Here is a 24,297-nt window from a genome sequence, read left to right on the forward strand (position 1 = left end):
TTTTTTTCATGTTATCTATGTTTTTTTTTTTTTGTAAACGAATGTCTGTACTGTCTATTATAATTGGGGGTTGCCCTGTTATAGGAATAAATAAATAAATAAATAAATAAATAAATAAATAAATAAATAAATAAATAATAAATAAATAAATGAAAAATAAATAAATAAATAAATAAATAAATAAATAAATAAATAAATAAATAAATAAATAAATAAATAAATAAATAAATAAATAAATAAATAAATAAATAAATAAATAAATAAATAAAAAAGAACATTACAAACCACTCCAGTCGATGCACAGCACTTTCAAATATGACTCGCATTGGCATTCAAGAACAAGAATTGATAAAGATCACTGGTCATAGCTATGCATCTTCCCTGAAACCCTATTTACAAATAAATGAAATTCACCATTCGGAAATCCTTGAGGAAGACACCATGTACATCAACGAGTTCCACTTCTTTTACGCACACGTCGAATATAACATCAACTGAACCACCAACCACTAAAACATTTGAAAACTGTACTTTCAATAATTGTTTCTTTTAAAATTATTCATGTTTATTTTTTATTTAATCATCGTTAATTAAAACGTTTCTTGTTTATTTCATCATCCCTAATTAAAACTTTTCTAACACTTGTTTACATTATTTAGGTTATGTTATAGCTTCTGCTATATGATATTATGGATAGTTACGTATCAGAGATTGTTTAATATATTAAGATTTATTGAAAATCATCTGTCAAGTGATGTTGATTACTGGGATCCGGATAATTGAAGCGGAATGCAACTGTTTTAATAAAAATGAAACTGAATCAACAAAGCCTTCTTGACTAGTAACCGTCCACAGGGTTCAATGAAGACTCCATATTTGGCACAACTGATAACAAGAAAACAGCTAATCATAACACACTTCTGCCATCTAGTGTAAATTAATGTTTTTAATGTTAAGATGGTACAATAATACATTTGAAAACAGTTGTATTTTCATAAGTCAATTAATATTTTATTGTATTGGAGTACTTCGTTACTTCTAATCTTTGTATACTTTCTTCTAATCGTGTAATAGTCAATTAAATCCCACTCGAATTTTGATTTTCTCTATATAAATCAAAACCTCTAGTGAGATTACTGTTGATAAGATCGCTCTGATTAGTTAAAATTGAATGAATTCTTTCATTCCATTGGTGAAAATAGTGTAGGCCTATAAGCAAAGTGGTCGATCCTTATCAATTTTCTCAGCATCATGTAATACAATCATTAAATTTACCTTAACAGAATGTCGCTTGCATAATTCTATATTTAATTAAATTTCCATATTTTTATTTCAATGTTTATATAACAAAATTAATAAGTTATTTTCATTATGCAATTATTTCTGTTATTCATTTGTCACAAGTTAACACAGGTTGTATTTGTAAATGTTTTTATATTATGATGCAAGTAAATAAAATATCGTGTTATACAAAAACAGTTTGCTTGTCATTACTGTAGTGTTTATTTTTTTATTGTAACTGTTAATTCAATTATTCATTTACTTATTTATTTACTTTAATATTTACTTACTTTTTATTTATTTTTATTTCCATTGTAATACTCGTAAAACATAGTTATCATTCTCTTAAGGGCGATTGCCGTTATTAGCCATCTTGATTGAAGATGCCTATGCTATAGACCAGCGTTTCTCAAACTTTTCTTAAGTGGGGACCACTTTTTCAAGTCACAACAGCTCTGCGGACTACCTTACTCTTGTTCCCTTCGAAAGCAAATTTATCATTTATGTAACATATTTTAAAACCAGTATATTTATATTTTAATGTAGAAATAATTAATTAAAATTAATTTAATTCAATTAATTTTATATTAATATTAACTAATTAAGTTAATGTTAATAGGAGAAAATTTCTTATATCGCCATCAAGAAAAACAGAAATAAAAAAAAATTAATGCAGAAATATGCCCGATTTTCAACATGTAAAGATGCAATTTTGCATGTTCTTTTATTGGAGTACGACGTGCAATACGTGACCATTTCAATGTGCAGACTGGGTGTCGGTAAAACTATTAAGAAATCATAAATACATGAAAAGGTTCGATACTTTGATCCCGTTATGAATTCGGATGGTTAGCTGGGTTACAGGCACGGCGTCAGATGTGCAGGGAAAAGATGGCGAGAAACACCAAGTGCATAGTGCTTTAAATACTTCTTTTGTTGCTGAGAGTAGAGTGCGAAGTCGATAGACGGGTAGGGTAAATAAATGTAATAAAATGTCAGTACTGGGAGAAAAAGTGAATGGTGATTGCCATGTGTCATTTACAAACTCTGAAATTTTCGGCTATAGTGTGGTACGCAATTCATTTAAATTTTATTTTTTCTTCTGTCTTTTTTTGAAGGACCACAAGGGCAGATCTCGAGGACCACAGGTGGTCCGCGGACCATAGTTTGAGTAACGCTGCTATAGACTATTTTGCCGTCAGTAGACGTTACAAGGACACACTAGAGGAGGTGAGAATCGCAGTAACGCCTTATTAATCCTTATGTAAACAGCAAGAAGAAATGGACCGACATCACCTTAAAATTTTCACTGCTTTAACTGGTGTCAATGAGCGGGAACGATATTGGGAAGCAAGAAACAAGACGGAATATTAATCCCAGCCTTCTTTCTGTATTCGTTATTTACTGTATTTGATTGAAGTTTTGTGGTTAATGATCTCATATCAAAGTGCCAGCCATTATTTTTATTTACGTATGTACTCATTCACTCATTTATTTACTCATTCACTCATTTATTTACTCATTCACTCATTTATTTACCAATTCACTCATTTATTTACTCATTCACTCATGTCTTCATCCATTTACTCATTTATTTACTCATTTACTAATTTATTTGCTCATTTATTTACTCATTTATTGACTTAGTTACTCATTTAATCATTCATTTATTCATTCAATCATTTATTAGTCATTTATTTACACATCTACTCATTTACTCATTCACCCATTTATTTTTTCTCATTTACTCATTTATTTACTCATTAATTCATTTATTTACTAAATTAATCATTTATTCATGCACTCATTTATTTACTCACTTATTTGCACACCTACTCATTTATTTACTCATTCGCTCATTTACTTATTCATTCACTCATGCCTTTACCCATTTACTCATTTATTTATTCATTTACTAATTTATTTGCTCATTTATTTACTCATTTATTGACTTATTTACTCATTTAATCATTCATTTATTCATTCAATCATTTATTTACCCATTTATTTACACATTTACTCATTCACTCATTTATTTTTGCTCATTCACTCATTTATTTACTCATTAATTCACTTATTTACTAAATTAATCATTCATTTATTCATTCACTCATTTATTTACTCATTTATTTGCACACCTACTCATTTATTTACTCATTCACTCATTTATTTACTTATTTACTCATTCATTCATTTATTTACTCATTCGCTCATTTACTTATTCATTCACTCATGTCTTTACCCATTTACTCATTTATTTACTCATTTACTGATTTATTTGCTCATTTATTTACTTATTTATTGACTTATTTACTTATATAATCATTTATTTATTCATTCAATCATTTATTTACTCATTTACTTATTTACTAATTTATTTTTGCTCATTTACTCATTTATTTACTCATTAATTCATTTATTTGCTAAATTAATCATTCATTTATTCATTCACTCATTTATTTACTCATTCACTCATTTATTTACTCATTTATTCATTTATTTACTTATTTATTTACTTATTCAATTATTTATTTGCTTATTTAATCATTCATTTACTTATTTAATCAATCATTCATCCATTCAATCATTTATTTACTCATTAATTAATTTATTTGCTAAATTAATCATTCATTTATTCATTCACTCATTTATTTACTCATTCACTCATTTATTTACTCATTTATTCATTTATTTACTTATTTATTTACTAATTCAATTATTTATTTGCTTATTTAATCATTCATTTACTTATTTAATCAATCATTCATCCATTCAATCATTTATTTACCTATTGATTGATTGATTCATTCATTTCCTCATTCATTCATTCCATTTATTCTTGTAATTTATTTATTTCTGTATTCACAAAATAGTTTCATTAAATATCATACAAGGTTTTCCTTTTCTTCGGATAAATTTACACGTGCTTCGCACTCTTCAATATATCGACAAAATGAAAATCTGAAAATCGATCTTATTTAGTAACTGTAATATTTGTATTTTATATTTCGTACAGACAGAATGAAACCACACGCACAAAAATATCCAGATAAAGAAAAACATATGATTATTCGTAACGTAGTCTAAAATAATGAAAACGTTTTCAGACGGAGAAAAATAGTGTAAATATAGGTGTATTCTAAGTATTTTTGGTATCCTTCGGAGCATGTGCTTCAAGAACATCTGGTACCAGACAGTCACTGAAGCATTCCCAGGTATACGAGTACGTATTAGTGTCAATCAATCTTACGTCCTCCTCCGTGATCGCTATTGAATGCGATGTTCAGTTCATTCAAACGTCGTGGCTCTATTTATTTATCTGTCTGAAGCTCAGCGGAAACAATGAAACGATTGGCGCTACACTTCGCAACATTCACTGTAACGTCCTTTCACGTACTCCTCTCTGGGATGAAACGACTAACGCATACAGACAGGCAAAATAAATTCGCTTTCGAAAAGTCAGAACTGATCTCTCAGTTCTTCATCTCGGATGACCTTTCTTAACATCCTAGCCCAATAAAAATGACGATTTGACCAAGGAATTCACCCCAAAATAAAACTGCAGCGGAAGATTTGGGTTTTGCACGGTAGGCTCTATCATAAATGTAAAGGCAAGCAACATTTCAAAACTACATATAGGCTTCTTTATCATGGAAAATCGTGGACCTATCGGATCCTACAGGGACATCATTTTATTTTTACTAACATTTCTAATATTAACCTGGCTATAACTTTGGATTAACGGTTGAGAACTGGAAACACAGTTTGCTGCCACCTTCCACGACTGGAGTTCGATGATACTAGCGTAAAATACAAACAAATCACTTTACTACTCTCTTTCCAGCTAGAGATTGAAGTAAATGTAAATAAATGCACGTGGCATAATGGTTCCTGATTGGCTATTGGACGCACAACGCCCCCAAACTCGTGCTTGTCATCTTCTTCCTCATATTAAAATAGTTCCTCCTAAAATAATAAAATGTATAATATACATGGAATACGAGTGAATTAAACATGCTTATAAGAACACTTTCTTACGATTTAAACAACATGTTTATATTAGTAGTTTCAGACATTGCATGTTAAATCATTGTAACGTGTATTACAGCAACGCGCATGCGTAATAGGCATAAAATCCCTCCCAAGGTGACTTGCAGCTTCACAGAGCACATCAGCACAGCTGGTATAACACAGTGCGAGATTCAGTGTTGTCAACCTCAAATAAATTTCTGTAGAATTAAAGAAATTCTCCACTCTTCAAAGAATAACATTTAATCACGAATCTACAGAAAATGAAAATCCACTATTCCCAGTAGAGAAATAATAAATATTAACCCTCTGTGAGCATTTTACGGGTTAGTTCAATGAATGTGTTGAAATGTCTGCAATATATCAGACGGTGGCTGCCCTGCGTGCTCACTTGCTGAAAATAGTGCGCCCTGGTGGCTGCTTTGGTAGCTAGCTTGCGATTGCGGAGTAATACATTTCGGTTTTGTTTACGTCTACTTCAATCTTTAGTTGGAAATAGAGTAGGTATAGGAGGGAAGAATGTAGTTAATCCATTTACGTAAACTGGAAATATCGCTATTTTGAGTTTGATAATTTTCATTAGGTTTTTGTTTAATCAAAATACAGTACTGCATTAACCACTTCCCTGATTAACCCGAATTAACTCGGGTTGCTAACTTGTGTCAAAATTTATTAACCCGAGTTAACTCGTTTGAGTCCCATTTTCGCTGCTAAGGATTATTATCCCGAATATTTATGTTTCCATCCTTCCATTAACCTTTTCCTGACTAGATGGCTACAGAAGTTAATGATATTGCTACATCTGGTGGTGTGTTTTATACTTCTTCCTTGCGAGTGGAATTCTATGCTCATATAGCATTCACACACGGTAGTGAGTAGATGCTAGTTAGTTTTGGCGGATTCTGTTTGTGTTTAATGTTTTGTTGTGCTGTTTTATGTTAAGATGGATCAAGTTAGTGATTCCGAAACTTTTGATCAGGAATATATTCCTGTAAAAGTTTAGGAAATTAAACATCGGTATCAGAAGACGAAGTTATAGACCAACATACAGATTCAGATCAGTTGATGTCGCGTCTTTTCGACAGTGGTTTGAATAGAAGACATCTGGCACCATTTCTTCTGCACCTCCGAGGTCCCCATTCCCTGAAATTTTAACATTGTTTCTGATAACGATAATTCTCAATTTTTTTTAATTATTCTTTGATAATGACCTCATCAACATTATATTCGAGGAGACGATTCGTCATGCTAATAAATGATCACAGAATGCTGAAAATAATTCCATCAAATTCGACACAAGAGCAGATACTACTGTCCGGAATGCAACGTGCCACTGTGCGTAATACCCTGCTTTCGAGTCTATCACACGACAAGCAACATTTAACGCCTTGATAACAGCACTGGTATTGTACCTCATAAATTAATCCATGAAAAAACATAAGTTGGTAATTAGTTCAGGAAAAAATCAAAGTGGGACAACTACCAGAGCTGGAATCAAGGTGCACGAGATAACTCGGGATAATAATTCAGGTATGAATGTATGTCCATTTCATAGTGATTTTTTAGGTATGTAAGAAAATTAGTGATGTACAGTGATTCTGCAATATTTAATGACCTCTTTACGAAAATAAAAAAAATATGACACTTTTTTTCACAAAACTGGTAAAATATATAGTAAGGGAAGAGGTTCAAAATAAGTGTTTTTACTCACGAACTGAGCTATCCATTCGGACGTATTCATTATGCAGTGTATATTATACTGTCTAAAGCACATTAGCGTACAATATAGAGAATGAAGTTAAATTGAAAAATAATCATAATATGGATATTTAAACACATTTTTGAAAATGGTGGCCGTTCATTTCGATACAGGCTTCAGTTCTTTTGTGCACATTATCGCACTATAACTATAATTACATCTTGTTCACAAAGTTACTTCAGTTTCTCGAAGCAGAGATGTATTCAAGGGATTTTATTTTTTCATTAATTGTAACTGAAACTTCAATCCTAAGTGTTTTCACTAATTTGGACATAGTTTCCTGATTTTCACGTTATTTCTTGTTATTACTGTACGTTTTCTTGCTTACATTAAAATTATTACGCCATACTTAGTATTGAATTGTTAGTGTACTGCAGTGATGTGAAAGCAAGCGCATTTTTTCTGACCTTGACGTCGTGCCCGGGCAGCAAGCGCTAAGTATGGAAAGAGGAAGGGTCGTGTATATGAATAAGCAACTTGTTGGTTTAAGAAAACAGTGGTGCACAAACTTCAAACGGAACGTGAAATTTTATGTCGTTATTTTTATATGGCTTCTTTCTGTTTAATATTATTTATATTGTCTGTAAAACAAAAGTACTAACACTGATTTCTTAATATTGCACTTGTGTTTTAAATCTTAATAACATAATAGAGAGTTAAGAAGGAATGTTCACTTAAATTCCATAGTAGTATAATATTATACTGTATTAAGTGGATGAAACACATCATTCATAAAGAAAGTGATATTCCAAAGAAAGAGATTGAGTATGACATGATAAGTCGGAATTTATATTGATGGTATCTTTAGCTTTACAAAAGTAATCAATAAACTAATCAAAACAATATTACAGTACAAAGCAAAGTTACCTAGGTACTGTATCTGTTTTAAGTGTAACTAATATTACGTAACAAAACTCTTATCGCATTATGCTTTTAAGGTGATATTTTTGTGAGCAACTTCCTATCATCAGAATATTAAATTATTTTCTCGAAATCTGCTGAAGCTATAGAGCTGACATTTTTACAACACATGGGCACGTATCTTTTGCTTATGATGTAACAGTAGTTGCTTTGTTAATTCATTTCCTTACAAACAATTTCCATGCGAATATTTTCAAAATTTTCAATACACTATCTTCAGTAATACGTATATACGGTATGTTATATTTACGAAAACATTCTGTAAGGCTACTAAATAAATAGGCCTATACCTGAAAATTTCACTTTTCCATACGAAAAGTTGAGAAAATATTTCTCTTGAATAAAAAATTAAACTTGTGAAAAATGAGCATTAAAATTAAAACTTACATTCTTATAATGCACTTATACTTCTTAGGCAAATCTAAAAATTAACATGGATACAGTTTTTATAAGTTCTCTTCCCTTTATCTATTGAATCAGTGCTGGCCATCCCTGAATATAGCTCGACCAAGCGGTTTTCGTCTGTCTCTTTCCTTTCCTCTGTAAAGAGCTCAGGCTCTCCTGGGCTCTAAAGCGCGCGCTTGCTCATGTGGGCATCAATTGATATGCCTGGTGTACTGCATTGTAAGTTGATAATTCTGTATTCAATATTGAAATGCGCCCGAACGAGAGGTATTTTGTTCATTCTGGTTATTAATTTACATTTTCTGACATTAAATTACACAAACTAAACGAAAAACAGTTACGTCCCTATACCGAGTTCATGTAGATCAGTTTTGCAAGGTACACAGTGAAAGGTAGTTGAGCTTAATCTACTCTCTTCAAGTCGCTGACCGCATGGGTGTGGGGTACTACGTATGCGGCGTTGAGACATCTTGCAATTGCCATCAGCGCTTTCGAAACACTTGTAATTATCTCACTATCCGTAAGTCCTATAATTTTTTTATTTTACAAAACTTACTCTAAATAATCAGACCTATGGCTCCTGTCAAATGAGGACTTCACCCGAATAACGGCGTATACCCTTATACGCCGTTTTCCGACGATCAAGGGATTAGATAGTTGAATGCGTATAGTGCACTGTAGTAAATTTTCGTAAGTCTAGCTTCAATACGTAACATAGGACACAATGTTACGTGTTTACATTGAACGAGTGAACCCGCCTACTCCAGCGGCGGTCACATGCTGTTGCAAGCCGTACTGTAGTAGGCGAATATTCGATGTTTAGGCCTACTTCAGGTTGTCAGTTGCAGCAGTGAATCATGACCGAAAATATGTGAAAAAAGAAGCTTTTGAGCAAAACTAAATGGAAAACCGTAGAAAAGAAAATTAACAGAAACAGTGGCAAGTCATACACAAGTTATACAGACAAGGAAATGGAAGAGAAGTCATTTACACCTGTAACAAGATGATGTATGAAAATGTGTACACATGAAATTTCAAAGGACGATTGACTCTCTATTTTTAAACGCTTTTGGCACATGGATTGGAAATTAGAACAACATCATTTTATTACTTCTTGCCTTGAAAGAGTGAATCTAAAAACTAAGAAGCTTCAGTCTTTCAAGAATAGGGATAATGTTTGGAAAGATAGTGTTTTCTGTAATGGAGGTAAAAAAATTAATGCTGTTAAAACTTTCTATTGAGTCTATTGCAATTTCAGAGAAACGATTAACAACAGTTCAGAATAAACTGGTTTCCGGTGACATCCTTAATGATAAAAAGGGTACACACTTCAATCGTCCTCATACGATCATGGTGCAAAAGTATAAACAACTGCAATACAGGATATCGGGGATATTTTCAGCTTGAACCTCATAATCTGCATAATTTGTTTCCTTCAAGATTTGGAAGACGGGAATGAAAGTGTCGCAGCTGAAAATTTTTTGAGTCCAACACAAATGAACCCAGTGTCTTTGAAACCCTCCAAGGCGGAGGACTGAAGAGATCTCTTACAATTTTTAGATGAAGATGGCCAAAGTTAGCTGAACTCAATGCTGAATATAGTCGGGATATTATCACACAATGGTGAAGATGACTCTAGCAACAATAGTGATGATGTATAAAGAAGAAAAGACAAAGACAAGAAACCTATAAACTAAAAATGTAATGTTATTTTGTAGAATTACTCGTGTAATTATTCAATATTTTTATTTAGTATGTTATGGTAAATGCATATTTTATTTTGTTGAATTTATTTTATTTTACTTTTTAATACAAAATTATTCATAAAGTACGAGATGTTCCCATATATAATTAATTTTCATGCGAAGTTAGATACCTAGAACATCAGAATTTATTAAAAACGGTACTAAAACATATTGTCGCCGGAAAAAGGGCATATACAAGGTTCCATATTATATATATATATGTTATTTTAATGTACCGAAGTACATATGATATTTCCATGCAGATATTCTGCGTCATCATACGATGAAAGAGTAATGGAACGGAGAAAAATTCTCTCCGGCGCCGGGACTTGAACCCGGGTTTTCAGCTCTCCGTGCTGATGCTTTATCCACTAAGCCACACCGGATACAACTCCGACGCCGGTTAGAATCGTCTCAGATTAAGCTCCAACTCTTGGGTTCCCTCTAGTGGCCGCCCTCTGCACTACGTCATAGATGTCTATGAACGCAGGACCGAAGTCCACACATGTGATATGCGTAAATCACTTCGTGATTTAAGACGGCGCTTATTCCTTCGGATCCCGGCCAACTAGTCACTCATATCGAGTGCACCTCAGCACATGTGTGGACTTCGGTCCTGCGTTCATAGACATCTATGACGTAGTGCAGAGGGCGGCCACTAGAGGGAACCCAAGAGTTGGAGCTTAATCTGAGACGATTCTAACCGGCGTCGGAGTTGTATCCGGTGTGGCTTAGTGGATAAAGCATCAGCACGTACAGCTGAAAACCCGGGTTCAAGTCCCGGCGCCGGAGAGAATTTTTCTCCGTTCCATTACTCTTTCATTCCATATTATATTTATTTACTAATACCAGAACATCCTATTTGCTGTTATGTTTAAATAATTTTATTTTAAATATCCTCGAAACTATTGAACAGTAATGAAAAACTTTTTCGACGCAACTATGATGAACCTGACAGCTTACAAACATTGAAATTAGTTTATATCAGAACTACATTTTGCTGTTTACGCCCTTATTCGGGTGATGTCCTCAATTAATGTACTATCTTAACTTCCACTCTGTATATAGCCAACTTTCTGCTGGCCAAATCCATTATCTGAAAGCGGTGTAGTCCTTATTTTATCTCCATCTCAAGATCTCGACGTCGTATTTGAAAGCAAAGCACCTTTCGGTAGGGGTAATTCGAACCATCCAACTCAGTAACGCTAAATCTTCCGGAACACGAAATTATGCACCGCGCCATGCATCTTTGTACCCAGGACACACTGTTGGGTATGCCCATTAAATTTCCAAGGCATGGAAAATGTAATAGCGCTCGATATTTTACCCATCCTCATCCTTTTAAAATCCTATTAAAATCCTTCAGGACATTTCCTGTATAAGAAACCTATCTTCTCGTATCGTCTCGAGGAAGATCCCTTCTTTTCTAGAAAATATTATCCCCTCATCCCTCCGACCTCTAATTCTGTTGATGAAGGAAGAGAAGATCGCGGCCTAATAACTTTCCTCTCCCCTCGACTCTCTTCGACGCACGCATGCGAACACGCGCACCGCTGGATCATAAGTCACTTCCACCCCTTGCTCATCCCAATTAAGAATTACGAAGGACGAAAACATGCAGGACCTTAGTTAACTGTTCGGACAGACCGCTCTCTGCCTCCCCCACCTCCAGACCTCCGTCCACCTGCCAGAAAAGCACATTAAACCTGGTCCAAGTAAGAGCTAACCTAAGTGGTTTGTAGTTGTACAGTCGCCGCGAATTAAAGTGGATCATGTATTACGATTAGTCTATATTTACGCCACCTCAATGATCTTCCATACATTTAACCATTTATCCAACCGTACTTACTTACTTACTGGCTTTTAAGTAACCCGGAGGTTCATTGTCGCCCTCACATAAGCCCGCCATTGATCCCTATCCTGAGCAAGATTAATCCAGTCTCTATCATCATATCCCACCTCCCTCAAATCCATTTTAATATTATCTTTCCATCTATGTCTCGGCCTCCCTAAAGGCCATTTTCCCTCCTGCCACCCAACTAACACTCTATATGCATTTCTGGATTCGCCAATACGTCCTACATGCCCTGCCCATCTCAGACGTCTGTATTTAATGTTCCTAATTGTGAAGAATACAATGCGTGCAGTTCTGTGTTGTGTAACTTTCTCCATTCTCCTGTAACTTCATCCCTCTTAGCCCCAAATATTTTCCTAAGCACCTTATTCTCAAACACCCTTAACCAATGTTACTCTCTCAAAGTGAGAGTCCAAGTTTCACAACCGTATAGAACAACCGGTAATATAACTGTTTTATAAATTCTAACTTTCAGATTTTTGGACAGCAGACTGGATGATAAGAGCTTCTCAATCGAATAATAACACGCTTTTCCCATATTTATTCTGCGCTTAATTTACTCCACTTATACTTGTTACTGTTGCGCCAAGATATTTGAATTTTTCCACCTCTTCGAAGGATAAATCTCCAATTTTTATATTTCCATTTCGTACAATATTCTGGTCACGAGACATAATCATATACTTTGTCTTTTCGGGATTTACTTCCAGACCGATAGCTTTACTTGCTTCAAGTAAAATTTCCGTATTTTCCCTAATCGTTTGTGTATTTTCTCCTAACATATTAACGTCATCCGCATAGACAAGAAGCTGATGTAACCCATTCAATTCCAAACCGTCTCTGTTATCCTGGACTTTCCTAATGGCATACTCTAGAGCGAAGTTAAAAAGTAAAGGTGATAGTGCATCTCCTTGTTTTAGCCCGCAGTGAATTGGAAAAGCATCAGATAGAAACTGACCTATACGGACTCTGCTGTATGTTTCACTGAGACACATTTTAATTAATCGAACTAGTTTCTTGAGAATACCAAGACAATATAATAAATAATTAATATAATATAATGACAATTCTTTTTATCTTCACAACACCAATAAATAATTATGTAATAATAATAATAATAATAATAATAGTGATAATAATAATGATAGTCATACCTAAATTAAATTAAAATATTAAACTCGAACACAATTATAACTTCAATTTGACTGCGCCCGTAAGAAATCGTTTAGCCTTTTCTTGAAAGTGGTTATTGTCTGGCAGCCCCTAATCTTCTGAGGTAGAGAATTCCATTCATGGGGGACTGAGACAGTAAAAGAGGATGAATAGTGGGATGTTCTGTGGGCAGGAATTGCTAGGATTTGGCTCTCCTGTGACCTGGTGTTTAGATTGTGATTGGAGGATAAGTAGTTAAACCGGGAAAGAAGATAATTTGGAGTAGAAGTGTGGAGAACTCGAAACAGAAGAGACAGCGAATGAAGTGTTCTACGGTTACTAAGTTGCAGCCAGGATAAAGATTTGAACGAGGGTGTAATGTAGTCAAATTTGTGAGCATTACTGATGAATCTGACACTCATATTGTGCACACGCTGCAGCTTGTTCGAAAGGTCAGTTGTCAAGTCTGTAAGTATTACGTCGCAATAGTCAAACAGTGGTAGTACGAGGGTTTGCACTAAAGTCTGTTTTAATTCTCTCGGGAGGAAGTTTCTGAATGGGTTAAGAAAACGCATGGTATAGCACACGCTCTTGGATATTTCCTTTATTTGGCATTCCCAAATTAAATTTTCGTCCAAGAAAATGCCGAGGTTTCTGACCTTGAGATAAATTCACCATTATGATTAACCAAACTTGACAAAGGATGCTCGAAATGAGAACCATTAACAGCCAAACTATGGCCAAGTCTATCACGGAAACAGTTCAATCTCTTTCTCACAGTTACGTGACAGATCTGTTCCATCTCATGTCTACAATAGACTGTTTTCTAACCATTCGAACGTAGAAGTTAAGTTAACCTCTTCCCTTACTTATATTTTACCAGTTTTGTGAAAAAAAGTGTCATATTTTTTTTATTTTCGTAAAGAGGTCATTAAATATTACAGAATCACTGTACATCACTAATTTTCTTACATACCTTAAAAATCACTATGAAATAGACATACATTCATACCTGAATTATTATCCCGAGTTATCTCGTGCACCTTGATTCCAGCTCTGGTAGTTGTCCCACTTCGATTTTCTCCTGAACCATTTACCAACTTACGTTTTTTTATGGATTAATTTATGAGGTACAATACCAGTGCTGTTATCAAGGCGTTAAATGTTGCTTGTCGTGTGATAGACTCGAAAGCAGGGTATTACGCACAGTGGCACATTGCATTCCGGACAGTAGTATCTGCTCTCCTATATGAGAGCGTGTAGCAGTCATTGAATATTTGTACCAGTACATCTGTTCTTCAGGTTTGTGAATAATGTTCTGCAGTATCACTATGCCCAAAAGTACACGTACTTCAGAGTCTGTAGTAGGCCGCCACGAATTATTTTCGGCATTCTGTGAACACTTATTAGCATGCCGAATCGTCTCCTGGAATATAATATTGATGAGGTCATTATTAAAGAATAATTTTAAAAATTGAGAATTATCGTTATCAGAAACAATGTTAAAATTTCAGGGAATGGGGACCCCGGAGGTGCACAAGAAATGATGCCAGATGTCTTCTATTCAAACCACTGTCGAAAAGACGCGACATCAACTGATCTGAATTTGTTTGTTGGTCTATAACTTCGTCTTCTGATACCGATGTTTCATTTCCTAATCTTCTACAGGAATATATTCCTGATTAAAAGTTTCGGAATCACTAACTTGATCCATCTTTACACAAAACAGCACAAAAACACTAAACACAAATAGAAACCACCAAAACTAACTAGCATCTACTCACTACTGTGTGTGAATGCTATATGAGCATAGAATTCCACTCGCAAGGAAGAAGTACAAAACACACCACCAGATATAGCAAAATCACTAACTTCTGTAGCCATCTAGTGAGGAAATGAAAGAATGCAAACGTATATATTCGGGATATAATCCTTAACAGCGAAAATGGGACTCAAACGAGTTAACTCGGGTTAATAAATTTTGACGCAAGTTAGCAACCCGAGTTAACTCGGGTTAATCAGGGAAGTGGTTAATAGAGATTCGGATTATGAAAATCTTAATATTGGATATTAAAAAAATAAAGTTTACTCTCAAATACTGTATGCCTGAATAACTTTTTTCGAACGCTGTGTGGTTTATCTCCAACATCTTTTGTATAAAACTTTCTTTTTGTAAAATTAAAATTTAACTGTTTTAGCAATATCCCATACTCACTGTTCACTCTGTAGGCCTATATTATTTAAGTGCTTTATTCCTGCCTCATATAAAAAGGGGAGGGCATAATTATTTTTTATTCAGTTAGAATAATTATTTTGTTCATATAGGTCTATCTACATATTATTTATAAATATTCTGTACGGTATGTATATGATTCATATTTTATCATACCATGCATTCTTGTATGAACAAAGTTATTACGTTGGTACGAGACATGAATAAAATATACAGTAAATTTAAACACATGCGATGAAATCATACCTAAAAATATATATTTCGAGAATAAAAATGTGCTTTTTTATCTCTGAGAACGGTTCTGCCATTCTGTTTGCAATTAAAGGCAAGCATATAATATTCATACACAAATTACCTACTAAATGATCACTATAAATTAATATTAATTTTTTGTGTTGTTGATAAAATTACATTTTCCAGCTAAAACCTCCGACAATAAAAATACAACATGTGGTCTCGTTCCAGGTTAATGATTGTAATGGTCAAAATTAATGAACCGGAAACGCGCTGTAAAAGGTTAAAAACACCGACAAGGGTCGGTTTCACCCCATCCGCTGCCTCCCCCCTCTTTCTCTCCCCCACTCCCATTCTCCGTAACTTCCAATCCAGCACGCTCTAATGATGCAATAAATTCTATGCCATGTCAATTTCCTATCCCTCTCAAAAAGAATTCAACCTATCGACAAAAAAAGATTTCACTATAATTTATATTGGTGAAACGTTACCATGGTAATTGACCTCAAATTTAGGACGACGGACGCTCGGAAGAGGCACAATGCTAGACTCTACCGCCCACAATGTTGGGCCCGATATCCAAGGCCATAAAACTTAAAAAATCTGAAGCCTAACTCCCACGGATTATCATCGAAAAGAGTATAATTTAAAGTAATATTAATTACTATTGTATTATCATTATTGCCTTCACTATTAGGCACAAAAAACCTTTAGAGGAAACACATTTTGCTCTGAAGAACGATGTCATACAAACACAATATCCGGAAAAACAATAGTATTAAAAAATAATAATAATAGTAACAGTAACAATAAATACAGTCGAAATGAAAAGAATAAAAGCATTGCCTTAGCTAAAGAAGGCCACATTACAGGTTCTATCAGAAGTTTAAGGACACCTACCACTTCTGTTCTTATCCTTATCCCTTACTTGCTACATGCCCTGCCCATCTCAAACGTTTGGATTTAATGTTCCTAATTATGTCAGGTGGAGAATACAATGCGTGCAGTTCTGTGCTGTGTAACTTTCTCCATTCTCCTGTAACTTCATCCCTCTTAGCCCCAAATATTTTCCTAAGCACCTTATTCTCAAACACCGTTAACCTATCTTCCTCTCAAAGTGAGAGTCCAAGTTTCGCAACCATATACAACAACCGGTAATATAACTGTTTTATAAATTCTAACTTTCAGATTTTTTGACAGCAGACTGGATGATAAAAGCTTCTCAACCGAATAATAACAGGCATTTCCCATATTTATTCCTTGTTTAATTTCCTCCAGAGTATCATTTATATTTGTTACTGTTGCACCAACATATTTGAACTTCTCCACCTTAGTCTTTTAGGGATTTACTTCCAAACCTATCTCTTTACTTGCTTCCAGTAAAATTCCCGTGTTTTCCCTAATCGTTTGTGAATTTTCTGCTAACATATTCACGTCATCCGCATAGACAAGCAGCTGATGTATCCCGTTCAATTCCAAACCCTCTCTGTTATCCTGGACTTTCCTAATGGCATACTCTAGAGCAAAGTTAAAAAGTAAAGGCGATAGTGCATCTCCTTGCTTTAGTCCGCAGTGAATTGGAAACGCATCTGACAGAAACTGACCTATACGAACTCTGCTGTACGTTTCACTGAGACACATTTTAATTAACTGAACTAGTTTCTTGGGAATACCAAATTCAATAAGAATATCATATAAAACTTCTCTCTTAACCGTGTCATATGCCTTTTTGAAATCTATGAATAACTGATGCACTGTACCCTTATACTCCCATTTTTTCTCCATTATATGTCGAATACAAAATATCTGGTCAATAGTTAATCTATTATGCCTAAAACCACACTGATGATCCCCAATAATTTCATCTATATATGAAGTTAATCTTCTCAGAAGAATATTGGACAAAATTTTGAACGACATCAACAAAAGTGACATTCCTCGAAAGTTACTACAGTTAGTCTTGTCCAGTTTCTTAAAGATAGGTACGATTATGGACTCCTTCCATTGTTCTGGTACAATTTCCTTTCCCCAAATAGCAAGTACAAGCTTATAAATTTCATTAGATAATACGCTTCCACCCTCTGGAATTTGATCGATACCTGGAGACTTATAATTTTTCAGATTTTCTATCGCAATTTCGACTTCAGAAAGTGTGGGTTCGGGTATAAATGGCTCAGCAGTTCATAAATAAACACATACCTGCCAAAACACATCTGAAACTTTGGACATAGGACGTTCATGCATGCTGACTATCATCGGCCTGCATCAAAGTTTAGATGCACAATTTGCAATCCCAAGAAGTGTAAAACAGACTGCATATGTAACGAAAGGATACGGGGCGGCAGCTATTGTTCAGACAGGCATCAATTCATCCGCAAATGAAGGGGGTTGGTAACAGAAAAGCGGGTTTAAAACCGTAGGACATGGGGAGAGGGATGGTTGTGTCAATCTATATGATGATTGTGTACTGATGATATTATTGCTATTCTGTTTGAAGAGGGTTGCGATTAAAAAATGGCGAGACCCGCGTGGATATTCAGTTAGGGGGAGGAGCAGCTCATTTTTAAAGGTAGTAATTTTGTGGATAAGTTGAACAAAAAGAAAAGCTCTAAGAGTAAATAGAACCCTCTAACTTAGAGATAGCGGGGTGGTTAGTTCATTGTTCTTATGTCCATCTGTCTGGATTATACGGGAGATTTCCATGGATGCCGTATGTTTGTGTGTTTGTAACAACCGCCTGGACACCAGGAGGCCTGACATACTTCAGCTTACATTTCAATTTGGTGCTCTGCGGGCTGCAAGCCGAGGTAGCTCTATTACTATACTGTTTTCACTGTAAGAAAAATCCTAATGTAAACATAAGCACGTTGCTGTCATACCCGTGATTGGCTCCCGTCGAAACACTCACATGACGCAGGAAAATATAGTTCGTATTTGGAAACCATAACCTTGTATTATTTGAAAATAAAAAATGAATTCTAATTGTTAAATACGATGAAACATTTAACTTCATTCATGTGTAAATCGCTATGTAAAAGAAAAGCTACTTTTATATTTTGTTACTAGCCGTACCCGTGCGCTTCGCTGCACCTGTTAGAAATAAATATAAAGTAATTACATAATTAAAATAGGACGTTTTATCCAGGGAACGACTTTTACAACAGCGCAAGATAATCTGCTTCGCTCATTACCCAATTTTTTTTTGCATTGCATTTATTGCATATATATTTTATGTATTTTAACACGATTCAATTGAGCATAGTTAAAATTTGAATTATAAAATAATGGATTGCTAAGCTAACGTACTATTACTGCATACTAAATCAATACACTCTCGTTGTTCGTTAAATCTCTGAGATTAAAATGAGTGGACATAAATATTATTTTAAGAAATACAGAAAACGAATGTACAAAATAGCCTATCAAATTTTCTGTGCATAAGAAGCTATTTTAATCTTACCTGTCCTCGATTTACTCAGACGTTACTGTAATAACATTATAGTATTATGTCCATCTAGAGAAACTACACTTTCCAATGATGAAATAATAATAATTAATTATACATATCAGTTAATTTAGCTTCTGATATTACTTCATACAAATGCAGAAACATTCTCTGTAGGCTATGTTTAATAGCTTTCGATTGTTGATGTCCAACGCCCCTGTTTCGATTGTTGTTGTTCAAGGCCCCTTATAGACGAAGACATTTGTTCTTAATTCATTGCACCATCTTAGATGGCGTTATTTTAATTTTAAAACTCATTTATCTCATTAAATATCAGTCCTATCAAAATTTTGTAAAGAATAAGACTTATCGGAAATCATTTTTAAAGAAACTTTTGTTATGAAACATTTTTCACAAAAATCAATAATATGCGAGATATTTCGATTTATTTAATTCAGGCCCCCTTATAACTCCCCTTTTAAATAAAGTATTTTGAATGCCATATAGCCTAAAATCTAAGTTACAACGAACTTAATTTATATTCCAATTTTCATATAAATCGGTTCAGCCATTATCGCGTGAAAAGGTAACAAACATACAGACAGACATACAAACAAAAATGTCAAAAATGCGATTTTCGGTTTCAGGGTGGTTGATTATATATGTTAGGACCAATTATTTTTGGAAAATCGAAAATTACCAGAAAAAATTCGGCTACAGATTTATTATTAGTATAGATGTACTATGAGGCTGGTTGAGTGGAAGAGAAGGCCTTATGGCCTTAACTCTGCCAGCGAAAATAAAACATTATTATTATTATTATTATTATTATTATTATTATTATTATTATGAACGCGGATGAATATCAACAGTAATACCGAGGTAGTCTGTTCTTGTAACAAGCTGGCGTCACTTGAGCTCGTAGTTGTTCACGTAAGCACGTGGTACTGAAGTATGGCTTCTGCATCCTCAACTGTCCATTGTGAAGACATAAGACTTAAAAATAATTTAATTGCAGTAATTAAAAAGTAAATGTTTCCTAAGCAAACGAATGCATAGTAGTGAGGTTAGGCCTGCTTGACGAGTAACGGGAAATGTTTAACATGAAACAGAATGTACAACAGTAGGTGGGAACACGTACTGAGAATCTATGGCGCCAAACAGCGGCCAATGAAGCCTCACTTCAGTCACGTGCTATTGTTTATATTAGGATTTTTCTTACAGCGAAAAGATTATAGCACAGTCTACTATATACAGTTACGAAGCTTGAGTTTTGAGGGTGCTAGAAACAATAGACTGTGACGGTTCTATTTTGCATTGCCTGTAATGAGGAGATATTAGCGATCCTAGTGGTGAGCAACTATCAATGCTTGCATATTTACTACGTATTGAGCTTCGCGACTGTATATACTAGACTGTGATTATAGTGAGATTGTTGTTCCTTCACTTACCAAAACCAATTACTAGGGGCCTATATGCCTATCACATATCATCATGGAATCGGAATATGTCTGTATATTTCTGTATTATTTCTTGTTCTATCCTCCTTAGTCCTGAGACATTTGTTTTTTTTATTTTTGAAGTTCAATATAATTTTACATTTTAAACAAACGAGGAAAAATACTGTTCCCTACCATCCCGTATTTATACCTCACTTCGATCATTGCGACATTTTGTACAGTGATCTCAGGATTGATTCCGCTCAGAAACTACAGCGTGTTCATAACGCGTGCGTCCGCTTCATTTGTAATGTTCGATACTATGGTCATATCTCACCTTCTTTCGAGAAGTTATCATGGCTTAGGTTACATGAGAGGAGAAATCTGCACTCACTTTCTCTCTTATATCGAATTATGCACACTTCATCCCCCTATTATTTATTCGCTCGTTTTCATACTCTCTCTCGCTATCATAATATTAATACTCGATCACAACGCGATAACACGCTAGAAATTCCACTTCACACATCATCTCTGTTTTCCTCATCTTTCACTGTTGCTACTTCTCGTCACTGGAACTCTCTGCCCCCTGAAGTCAAGGGTTGCCGAACATTGAAATCTTTCAAATCCAAGTTAGAAAATTATCTTATGACGAGTTGCCAAACTAACTTACTATTATGACAAATGTTGTATTCATGTTTCCACGTATTCAATTTTTTATGTTCTAGTGATATTTAACTTATTTTAAATTTTTGTTTTCATAATGGTATATCTATAATGTGATAAGTTGAGCTATATATAATCATAATTTTCCTTACTGTGTGTACCTAAAAATATTGTATTCATTGTACTTCACTATTTTATTACTATTAGTATTATTATTATTATTATTATTATTATTATTATTACTACTATTCTCATTTATTATTATTATTATTATTATTATCAATAATTGTCTTATTTTTTATACTTTGTATGTCTAATTTATTTTGACCTGCTGTTCACATTTTATTATGCTTTTTCCTTTCTTTCTGTATGTTATATATTATGTCTGATTTCTACTTACTTGTTATTTACATTTTATTATTATTATCGTATTCAGTTTTGTGTGTAAAATTGTAGTGTACTTTGTAAATTTGTAGTGTTTTTGTAACGCAGTTTTACTCCTGGTTGAGTGTTAGAGAAGGCCGTATGGCCTTAACTGCCAGGTTAAATAAATCATTATTATTATTATTATTATTATTATTATTATTATTATTATTATTATTATTATTATTATTATAGTCAATATGACCCAGCCAGGTGGCCCGGGTTCGATTCCCGGTCGGGACAAGTTACCTGGTTGAGGTTTTTTCCGGGGTGTTCCCTGAACCCAATATGAGCAAATGCTGGGTAACTTTCGGTGCTGGACCCCGGACTCATTTCACTGGCATTATCACCTTCATCTCATTCAGACGCTAAATAACCTAAGATCTTGATAAAGCGTCGTAAAATAGCCTACTAAAATAAAAAAGAAATATGACCCAGCGATATAGAACATTTTGATAATAATAACTTTCAGAATGTCTAGTAATCTTCATTGAAAATAAATCTGAAAAATGTTTATTTGAACGTCTAATGAACTTAGTTTGCAGCATTTGCTACACAAACCACTAGTATAGCCCATATTCTTACAAAACTATCGCAGAGAAAAGGGCTTATAACTGAAAGGAATCTGAATTTAAAAAGTGCAATTTTAGTTTATTTTTGAAACTAGACAATATCCGACAATCTCTCACATGTATAGGCTTATACTGTATTCTAACTCGTTGCATATTTCTGATTCCTCCATATTTATTCAGTACCTACAAGCGTAGCGGAATTTAACATCATTTTTACAGCTCCGTAGCGGATTCAGTATTGTTGAAGTTGGGCACACTGGTATAACTAAATACAGTAGTAAATAAACGGTACGTACAAAACCCCAAACCCACATTAAGAATTCGTCAGTTACATAATTTTATACGATTAGGTCTACTTAAAAAAATTCAGAAAAGATAACTTACACGAGTGAATCCTTTCTCATGGTAACATAGCAATGTTTTTGAGCTGTGTAATAGCCTACTAGTTCCCCCAACCCTCTTCGAGACCAAACCAAATTTCTTTTCTGTTCGAGTGACATGACAATTTTCCATCTGAGCTACATTCTGTTGAAGCCTCTTTAGCCGTGTAAACGGTTAGGGTCATCTTCGCTGTGTTTGCCGTCTATTGGCTCCGAAAATTGCTCCAGCAAATCCCACTGTACGTGGAGCCGGACTACATAAAGGGAGAGATTTTTCAATCCCCCTCGCACAACTTCCTCTCCCCTTCTTCTCTACTACCTATGTCAAAACACTTTGAAGTCAAGAGGAAAATTGTTCATCCTAATATGGAAAATCTTCAAGTGCCGACGTATGAGATGGAGCGAGAGGGACTACAACCCCATGTTGTGTTCTTGCACTGGTATGCTAACAAGCTTCTTTATATCGCACTACGCGATGACAATGTTGCTCTGCTAGTCTTTGGGTTGATTTATGACAGCGGTGACCAAAACTCGAACAGCAGTGATTACACGCGAGAGACGGCAAGGAGACGGGGGAGAGGTACTTGGCATGAAAACTACAGGGACATCATTTTATTTTTACTTCAATTTATTATTATTATTATTACATAATTATTTTATTGTTGTTATGAAGATAAAAAGAATTGTCATTGCATTATATTAATTATGTATTATATTGTATTGTATTGTAGTATTGTAATGTATTGTATTAATTATGTTATCTTCATAGCAATGTAGTAATTTTTTATCATACTGGTTGAGTGGAAGAGAAGGCCGGATGGCCTTAACTCTACCAGTTAAAATAAATCATCATCATCATCATCATCATCATTATTATCATTATTATTATTATTATTATTATTATTACTATTACATAATTATTTTATTATTGTTATGAAGATAAAAAGAATTGTCATTGCATTATATTAATTATGTATTATATTGTATTGTATTGTAGTATTGTAATGTATTGTATTACTTATGTTATATTCATAGCAATGCAGTAATTTTTTATCATACTGGTTGAGTGGAAAAGAAGGCCGAATGGCCTTAACTCTGCCAGTTAAAATAAATCATCATCATCATCATCATCATCATCATCATCATCATCATCATCATCATCATCATCATTATTATTATTAATATTATTATTATTATTATTATTATTATTATTATTATTACATAATTATTTTATTGTTGTTATGAAGATAAAAAGAATTGTCATTGTATTATATTAATTATGTATTATATTGTATTGTATTGTAGTATTGTAATGTATTGTATTAATTATGTTATATTCATAGCAATGTAGTAATTTTTTATCATACTGGTTGAGTGGAAGAGAAGGCCGAATGGCCTTAACTCTGCCAGTTAAAATAAATCATTATTATTATTATTATTATTATTATTATTATTATTACATAATTATTTTATTGTTGTTATGAAGATAAAAAGAATTGTCATTGTATTATATTAATTATGTATTATATTGTATTATATTGTATTAATTATGTTATATTCATAGCAATGTAGTAATTTTTTATCATACTGGTTGAGTGGAAGAGAAGGCCGAATGACCTTAACTCTGCCAGTTAAAATAAATTATCATTATTATTATTATTATTATTATTATTATTATTATTACTATTATTATTAAGGACCTTACTAATAATTATACACAGTATTTAAAGGGTGTAAATGATATGTTGTTATTGAAGT

At 33.7% G+C, this 24,297-nt stretch overlaps 1 non-coding gene across 1 annotated transcript; it reads right to left on the reverse strand.

Moving 5' to 3' along the window:
* Nucleotides 1-10,454: 10,454 nt before the first annotated feature.
* Nucleotides 10,455-10,526, reverse strand: TRNAS-GGA (transfer RNA serine (anticodon GGA)). Its single transcript has one exon. It is a non-coding gene; the product is annotated as a tRNA-Ser (tRNA).
* Between the last annotated feature and the right edge of the window lie 13,771 nt (nt 10,527-24,297).

Source organism: Periplaneta americana, chromosome 3, assembly GCF_040183065.1.
Source record: "Periplaneta americana isolate PAMFEO1 chromosome 3, P.americana_PAMFEO1_priV1, whole genome shotgun sequence".
In the NCBI taxonomy this organism is placed as follows: Eukaryota; Metazoa; Arthropoda; class Insecta; order Blattodea; family Blattidae; genus Periplaneta; species Periplaneta americana.